This window comes from Caretta caretta, chromosome 4 (assembly GCF_965140235.1).
Source record: "Caretta caretta isolate rCarCar2 chromosome 4, rCarCar1.hap1, whole genome shotgun sequence".
NCBI lineage: Eukaryota > Metazoa > Chordata > Testudines > Cheloniidae > Caretta > Caretta caretta.
Genome location: NC_134209.1, coordinates 12,885,704 through 12,896,264, shown reverse-complemented (window position 1 = coordinate 12,896,264; position 10,561 = coordinate 12,885,704). Strand labels below are relative to the sequence as shown.

Genomic DNA, 10,561 nt, shown 5'->3' with positions numbered 1-10,561 from the left:
TTTAATCTTTACCCCATCTTCACTGCTTAATGGTCCCACTTTTTCTTTCCTTGTTTTCTTTTTATTTATGTGGCTAAAGAGCCTTTTAATATTGGCTTTAATTTCCTTTGCAAGGTCCTACTCTGCTTGGCTTTTGGCAGTTCTCACTTTTTATTACACTTTTTGATCTCCAAGAGGTAGCTTTTCTTGGTGATCCCTCCCATCTTCCATTCCTTTTAGGCTTTCTGCTTTCACATAATACCCTGTTTGAGATGTTTGTTCATCTAGCTTGGTCTGCAAAACTCTTCTCTGTGAATTTCCCTCCCCTTGCTTGGGATGCAGGCTTCAGAAAGCTTCTGCAACTTATTCCAAGTCTCTTCCATATTCAGATCTTTGAGTTCTTCAGTCCAGTCCACTTCCCTAGCTAATTCCATTAATTTTTTTTTTTAATTTTGCCTTTTGAAATCAAGGACTCTATATGTAGATCTATTGTTGTTTACTCTTCCATTAGTTTAAATAGAATTAACCCTTGATCACTCGGTGATTATTATTTGTATGCAGTAGTGCTGAGAGGCTCTGACCAAGGTCATAGTGAGACATGGTTCCTGCCTCAATGAGCCTGCAACTTTACTTGGTAGTTTCAATTTACTGTGTGCAGTATCAGTGAAGTCATGGGCCTTCGTGGGAGCAAAGTTATTCACATGCATAGGTTTTCCCAGGATTGTGCTCTAAGCTTGTAGACAAGATACCCAGGGAGAAGCTCAAAAGTAAGAGTAAAGGTGAAATACACAGGTTGACATTTGGTACATTATAGCCGTACAGAGTATATGAAACAATTACACAAGTACTAGAATATAGTTGAGGAAAGAATAAAGTACATAGGAAGTGACTAACATTTGTAGTGAATTTGATTGTAAGTGTTATGCCTTTTGATTTGTCTTTTGCACTTTTAAATATCTATGGGCTCTGCAGAGTTAGAATGCCATTTGGTGTTCATTTCAGTGTCAGCAATCATAGGAGAGAGAGAGACAGACACACACACAGTTCTTTTAATCTATAACAGATTCAAAATTAAAAAGTTTATGGTTGCACTGTGGGGGTGGAATAATATCACTCTCTTTAAAACGAGTCTAATAAAATGCATTGTGTTAAGCAGTCAAGTGATTGCTGTTGTCGTTACTATGTATTCTTTGCATTGTGGTGGTACCTAGAGGCTCTAATAGGGGGTGACCATTGTGCTGGGTATTGTACACACACATAACAAAAAGACAGTTCCTGCCCTTCACAGTTTACAATGATGAAATTTTTGTTTGTTACACTTATGCAGCTACACTGAAATTAATGGAAGATGTACAAATAACTGAGCAGAATTTGCCCAGTGTCTGTTACATGTGTAGCTTTGTTTCTTGCTGGAGAATTTTCACAGGTACAAGGCTGCTTGTGGTGGTGGTAGTCCTCAGTTGCTCCTTGAGTGATTGCAAAACAGAAACAAACACAAACTAAAAGATGAAGATTTAAGAACAATCCCAGTCTTATCAGCCCTGGCAGCATCACAGGAAATTCTTGCTTTAGAAAACCAGTTGACAAAGCTGCTCCTGTAAGTACATGATCTTGCTTCGCTGTAGTCAGTAGTCAAGCTCCCATTGACTTCACTCAGAACAGGATCAAGCCTAAAGTGTGAGGAGAGGGGAGCCAAAATACAATGTTTGAGAAAAACAATTTTACTCCAGCTGAGTGTCTCATAGATTATAAGGCCAGAAAGGATCATTCTGATGCTCTAGTCTGACCTGCATAACACAAGTCACAGAGCGCTACCCCGTGATTCCTTCAGTGGAAGGGATTATTCTTTCCTGTTGTCTCACAAGTGAGCCCAATAGAAGTTGTATTTGAACTATAGCATCTCTCGGAAAGACAGTCAGTATTGATTTCACGACTCCAGGCTAGATCAAAGGTACTTAGGCACCAAATTCAACATTTGGGCAGAGCTGCCATTCTCAAAACAACTGTTCAGTTGCCACCTAACCCTGTAAATCCCTCTGTTTTGGCAGTAGGCACATGCAAAGCCACCCAAATCCAGATACTGCCCCCCCTGCTAAAGAGCTAGTTGAAGCCCCAGTGGGATTCTTAAACAAGCTGGTCCCCCATTTACTGCACTAGCAGGTCTGAGTGTGCATGTGCATACATACGCAGTGATTAGGGCATTCAGTTAGGATGTTGAAGACCCAGGTCTGAATCACCACGCTGCCTGAGTTAGAGCAGAGACTTGAATCCAGGTCTCTGACATCCCAGATGAGTGCCTTAACCACTGGGCTATTGGGTATGATGGGGTTGGGGGAATCATCCTCCCTGAGAAAGACCACATGTGACATAGGCACCTAACTCCAGAAGGGTTCATTGTTGAGAATCCTTAGCAAAAGGAGACACCTGTTGCTTGCCTGTCAGTCAAAGTATGTCTACACAGCAATTAAACACCTGCTGTTGGGCCAGGTCAGCTGACTCAAGCTCATAGGGCTCAGGCTGCAGGGCTGTAAAACTGCTGTGTAGATGTGTGGGCTCAGGCTGCAGTCCAAGCTCTGGGACCCCACAAGGGGGGGTCAGTTCCAAAGCCCGGCCTCCAGTCCAAGCCTGAACTGCAACTTTTAGCCCTGCAGCTTGAGCTCTGTAAGCCTGAATCAGCTGACCCATGCCAGCCACAACTATGCTGGGGTCTCTTATTCCAGTGTAGATGTACTCTTTGGCACCCGAGGCCCAGATCAAAGGCCTAGATTCACAAAAGGCACCTAAGACCTATGCCTTTCCTCTGCATTTCACACCAGGCTAGGTTAGGTGGGTCCCTCCTCTGCTTCCTGCTTCTGGGCAACCCTTTCCTAGGTCTGGTCATTACGTGGTTAGGTCAAATTTAGCCATGTTAGGTTGATTTTATAAGCAATGAGGCTACACAACCAACCCCATTCCGCTGACCTAAAGGGCTCTTAAAATCGACTGTTGCTACTCCCCTCGTCGAGGACGAGTACACTAAAATGGACCTTCATGGGTCGAATTTGGGGTAGTGCAGATGCAGCCCTGTGCAAATTGATGGTATTGGCCTCCGGGAGCTATCCCAGAGTGCTCCAATGTGACCGCTCTGGACAGAACTTTCAACTCCGATGCACTAGCCAGGTACACAGGAAAAGCCCCAGGAACTTTTGAATTTCGTTTCCTGTTTGGTCAAGTGTGGCGAGCTCAGCAGCAGAGGTGACCATGCAGTCCCAGATGAGTGAGCAATCTACAGTGAATTTCCCAGCTCGTTGTGTGAATAAGGAAGGTTCTATTCTATATGCTTAGGTTTAAAAATAACTATTGAAATTAAATATTTGAAAGCAGCTGTTCCATTTACCGACTGGCTCTGGAGTCCGAGGTTCTGTGTTCCCCGTACAAGCCTTGGGGACATTGGACCCCCCATAGCCCAGTGGTGTAGCCAGGTGGAGAAAACAGGGGCAGTGGAGACCAAAAAAGGCGCCACTCGCTCCGGTCTTCAGGGGCACTGAAGGACCAAGCCCCTCCCCCCGCCCCCGCCACGCTGCCGAAGGCCAGAGCGAGCGAAGGACCCGCCACCCAAGTGCTGCTGAAGACCCGGAGCGCCGCCTGGCCCGCCGCCCAGGGCCCGGAGCCAAAGAATTAAAAAGCCGCCACTCCTGGTCGGTGGGGGAGCTCGGCGCGGCCCCGCCCCTCCCCAGCTACGCTGCTGCAATAGCTCTGCAACAGCGCGCCGGGAGCTGACCTGCGCCCGGGTTATCGCGCTGCAGGTGGGAAGGAGAAACCTGAACGCAAAACTTAGAGGAAAGCGCGACTACTTTTTTTCAAAAGACTGATGGTTACTAATTTGGGGTGTTCAAAATAGTTTTGCTTTATATTTTAAATAAGGTAACTTTGATTCAAATGTAACAGAGAATATTCCAAGCTGCCTTATTTCATCCTCCAGGGTAGGACACTTTACCACACCAAGCCAGTAGCACGTAGTCTGGAATCCGTTGCAGCTCAAAGCATGGCAGCGAATGGTCCTGGGGTTTGGTCGCATTCATGCAGCATTCGGTCTTTATTTTTCTGTGTCAGCCTCAGGAGAGTGACATCATTCATGGTCACCTGGTTGAAATAGGGGAAGTTTTGTAAGGGAACAGTGATCCCCTCTGTTTGGTGATCCCCGGCACATTAGACCCCGGCCATGCTGGGCTGTTTGCACTTTGCTAAAATGGATCATCCTGGAGAATAGCCACGCATGGCGGGTGGGGTATGCTGCACATCCACCCGGAAACCGCAGCCCTCCTTTTAAACAGCAACTGCAGCCCCTCCATTTAAGTGGCAAAACCACCCAGCATTGGTTGCTATGGGAAAGGAGGGTGCTGTAGTTTGAAACCATTCCCGCGTTATGAATGTGGAAGAAGCCAACCCCACATACCCTTTGGCTTATCCTTCCTGCCTGCAAACCGAATTCTGTTGCCCAGCCATGTGTGATGTGTCACCATACTGGCAGGCACTCAATATAAAAGGCAAAATGCGACCTTGTACCTAAAGCACATGCTGTCTACTGTGAATTCCTTGATTCACTGTGAAAGAGTCTCCCTTTTATTCTCAAAAATTTATCTTCTTAAACTGTACTCTCCCTTTTTTCCCCCCTGCAGTTGCAAATGTTTCTGTGCTTCCCGTATCAACTCCATCCCTGAGGTTATCACAGATTAGAAGGTGGAAAAAATGCATCTCAATGACGTGTTTTCAGAGCTCACTGGGAATCATCCCATTACCTGCAATGCTATGCGGTCCCACCAGTCTGTGCTTGTTTGCCAGAATCGGCGTTCCACGGCACGAACCTGCACCAGTGCTGCTATGATATCCCAATTGCCACATCCCATGCTTTCAGGAACATCTGTGTCCATGTCCTCCACACAATCATCCTCATGCTGGCAGTTCCTAGCCAGGCTCTGCACATACTGCAGGCAGAGATGCCGACTTCTTCTGGTGCCAGTGGGTGCTCGACCCCCTCTGCCCCTGGCCCCACCCCAACTCCACCCATGCCCTGCGCTCTCCTGCCCCCATTCCAAGCCCTTCCCCAAAGTCCCAGCCCCAACTCCGCCCCCTCCCTGGCCCTATTTGACTCCTTCCCCAAATTCCCACCCCAGCCCTGCCTCTTTCCCACCTCCTCCCCTGAGCATGCCATGTTCCCGCTCCTCCCCGCTCCCTCCCAGAGCTTGCTACAGCTGTTTGGCCACAAGCGCTGGGAGGGAGGGAGGGAGGACCAGAGATGCGGCGTGCTGGGAGGAGGCAGAGGCAGAGGAGGAGGTGAGGCCGGGAGGGGAGGTTGGCTACTGGTGGGTGCAGAGCACCCACTAATTTTTTCGTGTGGGTGATCCAGCCCTGGAGCACCCACAGAGTCGGCACCTATGACTGCAGGATAATGCGTGAAGTGTTTACAATGCTCACAAAAGCAGTGTGCAGCTGAGTGGGCTCCATGCTTGCTGCACTATGGCATCTGCACAGCTAACCCAGGAAAAAAGGCACAAAATGATTGTCTGCCGTTGCTTTCAGGGAGGGAGGAGAAACTGACAACATGTACCCAAAACCACCCATGACAATGTTTTTGCCCCATCAGGCATTGGGAGCTTAACCCAGAATTCCAATGGGCCGTGGGGACCGTGGAATAGCTACCCACAGTGCACCACTCCATGAGTTGATGCTAGCCACGGTATTGAGGATTCACTCCGCCGACTTAATGCGCTTAGTGGGGACATACATGATTGACTGTATAAAATCGGTTACTAAAGATTGACGTTTATAAAATTGACCTAATTTTGTAGTGTAGACATGCCCGTAGGTGCTTAACCGCCCCCCTACTGAGCCTAACTTGGAGCTGAGAATTCCATGAGGCAAAAAGATCCCTAGGAGTTAAGCATTGCAACACCTAAGTACCTTTGTGAATCTGACCCTCCAACTCCTGGTTTACACACAGTTTTTGTACCCATTTAATTATATTGGTTTAGAAATGTATAAACTATGCAACCACAAGGGTGGATACAGTTACATCAGTATAAAGGAATTTATGATGTAAACCGTAGCAATATAACTGCACTATAATTGAATTGATACAGAAACTGTGTAGATGTGACACAGAGTTTACTCTATCCCTTAGGAAGCTGTGTAATCCCTCGCCCTGTTAAATAGCTGCATTGATTTCTATTCAGATTTTTCCTTTCTTCAACTTCTAACCAGTGGATCTTGCGGGCTAGATAGAAGGCCTCCTAACAGCAGGTATTTTCTCTCTGTGTAGGTCCTTATTAGGCCATGACCAAGTTGTCTATTCACCTTTCTTTCCTTATATTGCCACGCTTGATAAGTTTGGCATTTAAATAGGCCCAACCAGCAGTTAAAATTAACACGTCAGGGCAGACGGTGGAGTTATCACAACTAAGCACTAGCTACATTGTGAAACCTTTCTCGGTGCAAGAGAAGACTAAACTCCTAACCGACAGAGCTAGGCCAGCACACGTCCTGCTGTAGATGATTTATATCCGCAAAAGGAAAAGGAGTACTTGTGGCACCTTAGAGACAATTTATTTGAGCATAAGCTTTCGTGAGCTACAGCTCACTTCATCGGATGCATATGCCTAAGCTGCTGCCTGAGCTAGGAGGATTCAGTGGAATCGTGACCCTGGCAAACTCTGTCTAGTGTACGCCAGGCTTTATATTTTGCAGAAAGTAGCTACACTTATGGAAATATCTTAAAATCACAGAATCTGTTATTCTTTTGCAGCCTTGATGTCACACATACGCAGTGCAGAATGATGCCCTAATGGAAAGTAAAGTTGTCAGTTTTGATACTAGGTGGCGCCGCAGTCAGTTATAGCTCTGGGTACTCAGGTACTCTTCCAGCTTTTCTGTGCTGCTGGGGCCTTCTCTTGCCCCTTAGGCCCTTGTGCACTACGACCCAGACATGTTTAACCACAGTTGTGAATGGGCTTTTTTCTGTCTGTTCAGAAAAAGCAATGGGGAAAAAAATTAAACAAAAATTTAAACATAGCTGTGGCCAAAGCATGTTACAATGCAATTAATTTTGTAGCTTAAATAGTGCTCAGCCCCACCTGAGCTACATCAATTGCCAACATCTGTTGTGAGCAATAGGTAGTTTGGTTTCTTTTAGTATGAATGGACTGCAGAATACTGGGCAGACAAACAACTGCTTCTCCTAGAGTGGGATTTGCATTTATCAGTCACCACTTTTTACAGCTGGTTATAAATTTCCTAAAGATTCATTAGTCAATATCCTTTTTATCTGAAATTCACTAATACTAGAGCACTTTTAAACATACCCAAAAATAGGTTTAGCATAATGCATGGAGGGAAAAAAATTATTGCAACTCAACAGGAATCCTCTCCATACATATGACTACTTCTCAAAGCACTCTAGATCAAGTATTCTTTTATCAGATTTGATGTAGTGATCTATTACCGACCACCTGACCAGGATGGTGATAGTGACTGTGAAATGCTCAGGGAGATTAGAGAGGCTATTAAAATAAAAAACTCAATAATAATGGGGGATTTCAACTAACCCCATATTGACTGGGTACATGTCACCTCAGGGTAGGATGCAGAAATAAAGTTTCTTGACACCTTAAATCACTGCTTCTTGGAAAAGCTAGTTCTGGAACCCACAAGAGGAGAGGCAATTCTTGATTTAGCCCTAAGCGGAGCACAGGATCAGGCCCAAGAGGTGAATATAGCTGGACTGCGTGGTAATAGTGACTGTAATATAATGAAATGTAACATCCCTGTGGCGGGGAAAACACCACAGTGGCCCAACACAGTAGTATTTAATTTCTGAAAGGGGAACTACACAAAAATGAGGCAGTTAGTTAAACAGAAATTATAAGGTACAATGCCAAAAGTGAAATCCCTGCAAGCTACGTGGAAACTTTTTAAAGACACCACAATAGAGGCTCAACTTAAATGTATACCCCAAATTAAAAAAAACCTAGTAAGAGAACCAAAAGAGAGCCACTGTAGCTAAACAACAAAGTAAAAGAAGCAGTGAGAGGCAAAAAGTCATAGTTTAAAAAGTGGAAGTTAAATCCTAGTGAGGAAAATAGAAAAGAGCTTAAACTCTGGCAAATAAAGTGTAAAAACATAATTAGGAAGGCCAAAAAAGAATTTGAAGAACAGCTAGCCAAAGACTCAAAAAGTAATAGCAAAAAAAATTTTTTTTAAGTACATCAGAAGCAGGAAGCTGATAAACAACCAGTGGGGCCACTGGACGATCGAGATGTTAAAGGAGCACTTGAGGATGATAAGGCCTTTGCGGAATTGATGATTAAATGAATGAATAAATGAGGAATAATTGAATTCTTTGCATCAATCTTCAAGGCTGAGGATGTGAGGGATATTCCCAAACCTGAGCCATTCTTTTTAGGTGACAAATCTGAGGAATTGTCCCAGATTGAGGTGTCATTAGAGGAGGTTTTAGAACAAATTGATAAACTGAACAGTAATAAATCACCAGGACCAGATGGGATTCACCCAAGAGTTCTGAAGGAACTCAAATGTGAAATTGCAGAACTACTAACTGACAATTTTTAAAAAGGGCTCCGGAGCTGATTCCGGCAATTACAGGCCAGTAAGCCTGACTGCAGTACCTGGCAAACTGGTTGAAACTATAGTAAAGAACAGGATTTCAGGCACATAGATGAACATAATTTGTTGGGGAAGAGGCAACATGGTTTTTGTAAAGGGAAATCATGCCTCTCCAATCTACTGGAATTGTTTGAGGAGGTCAACAAACATGTGGACAAGGGGGATCCAGTGGATATAGTGTACTTAGATTTTTAGAAAGCCTGTGACAAGGTCCCTCACCAAAGGCTCTTAAAAAAAGTAAGCTGTCGTGGGATAAGAGGGAAGGTCCTCTCATAGATCAGTAACTGGTTAAAAGATTGGAAACAAAGGGTAGGAATAAATGATCAGTTTTCAGAATGGAGAGAGGTAAATAGTGGGATCCCCAGGGGTCAGTACTGGGCCCAGTCCTATTGAACATATTCATAAATGATCTGGAAAAAGGGGTAAACAGTGAGGTGGCAAAATTTGCAGATGATACAAAACTACAAGATAATTAGGTCCAAAGCAGACTGCGAAGAGCTACAAAAGGATCTCACAAAACTGGGTGACTGGGCAACAAAATGGCAGATGAAATTCAGTGTTGATAAATACAAAGTAATGTACATTGAAAAGCATAATCCCAACTATACATATAAAATGATGGGGTCTAAATGAGCAGTTACCACTCAAGAAAGAGATCTTGGAGTCATTGTGGATAGTTCTCTGAGAACATCCACTCAGTGTGCAGCGACAGCCAAAAAAGCAACAAAATGTTTGGAATCTTTAAGAAAGAGATAGATATGAAGACAGAAAATATATTGCCTCTATATAAATCAATGGTACCCCCACATCTTCAATACTGTGTGCAGATGTGGTCGCCCCATTTCAAAAAAAGATACTGGAATTGGAAAAGGTTCAGAAAAGTGCAACCAAAATTATTAGGGGTATGGAACAGCTTCCATTTTAGAAAAGATTAATAAGATTGTCATCTTTTCCAAGCTGAAAAGTCCCAAACGTGGGATATGATAGAGGTCTATAAAATCATGACGGGTGTAGAGAAAGTAAATAAGGAAGTGTTATTTACTCCTGATAACACAAGAACTAGGGGTCACCCAATGAAATTAATAGGCAGCAGATTTAAAACAAACAAAAAGGAAGTATTTCTTCACACAAAGCACAATTAACGTGTGGAACTCTTTGCCAGAGGATGTTGTGAAGGTCAAGACTATAACAGGGTTCAACAAGAACTAGATAAATTCATGGAGGATAGGTCCATCAGTGGCTATTAGTCCATCAGTGATAGGTCCATCAGTGGCTATTAGCAGGATGGGCAGGGATGGTGTCCCTAGCCTCTGGTTGCCAGAAGCTGGTAACTGGTGACAGGGGATGGATCACTTGATTACCTGTTCTGTTCATTTCCTCTGGGGTACCTGGCAGTGGCCACTGTTGGAAGACAAGATACTGGTCTAGATGCACTTATGGGCTGATCCAGTATGGCTGGATCTCCTGCAGCAGGAGAGTGAGTTTGTGTGTGGGGGGGTGGAGGGTGAGAAAACCTGGATTTGTGCTGGAAATGGCCCAACTTGATGATCACTTTAGATAAGCTATTACCAGCAGGACAGTGGGGTGGGAGGAGGTATTGTTTCATATTCTCTGTGTATATATAAAGTCTGCTGCAGTTTCCACGGTATGCATCCGATGAAGTGAATTGTAGCTCACGAAAGCTCATGCTCAAATAAATTGATTAGTCTCTAAGGTGCCACAAGTCCTCCTTTTCTTTTTGCGAATACAGACTAACACAGCTGTTACTCTGAAACCTGTAAACAACATGGCAATGAGAAGAGTCATCTAGGCCAGAGGTTCTCAAACTGTGGTTTGCAGACCACCAGTGGTCCACGAGCTCCCTTCAGGTGGTCCACGGATAGTTCCCTTTAAGTGCACGCTTGGGCAGCTGCACACAAGAGAA

General features: G+C 44.6%; 1 long non-coding RNA gene across 2 annotated transcripts; it reads right to left on the bottom strand.

Annotated features, from left to right (window-relative positions):
• Positions 1-1,010: 1,010 nt before the first annotated feature.
• LOC142071731 (uncharacterized) lies at positions 1,011-5,003 on the bottom strand. Of its 2 annotated transcripts, none has more exons than XR_012667920.1 (2): positions 3,956-5,003; positions 1,011-1,649 (listed from the first exon to the last, which is right to left on the bottom strand). It is a non-coding gene; the product is annotated as an uncharacterized LOC142071731 (long non-coding RNA). The 2 variants fall into 2 exon arrangements; XR_012667919.1 differs by lacking the exon at positions 3,956-5,003 and adding an exon at positions 2,452-2,478.
• Between the last annotated feature and the right edge of the window lie 5,558 nt (positions 5,004-10,561).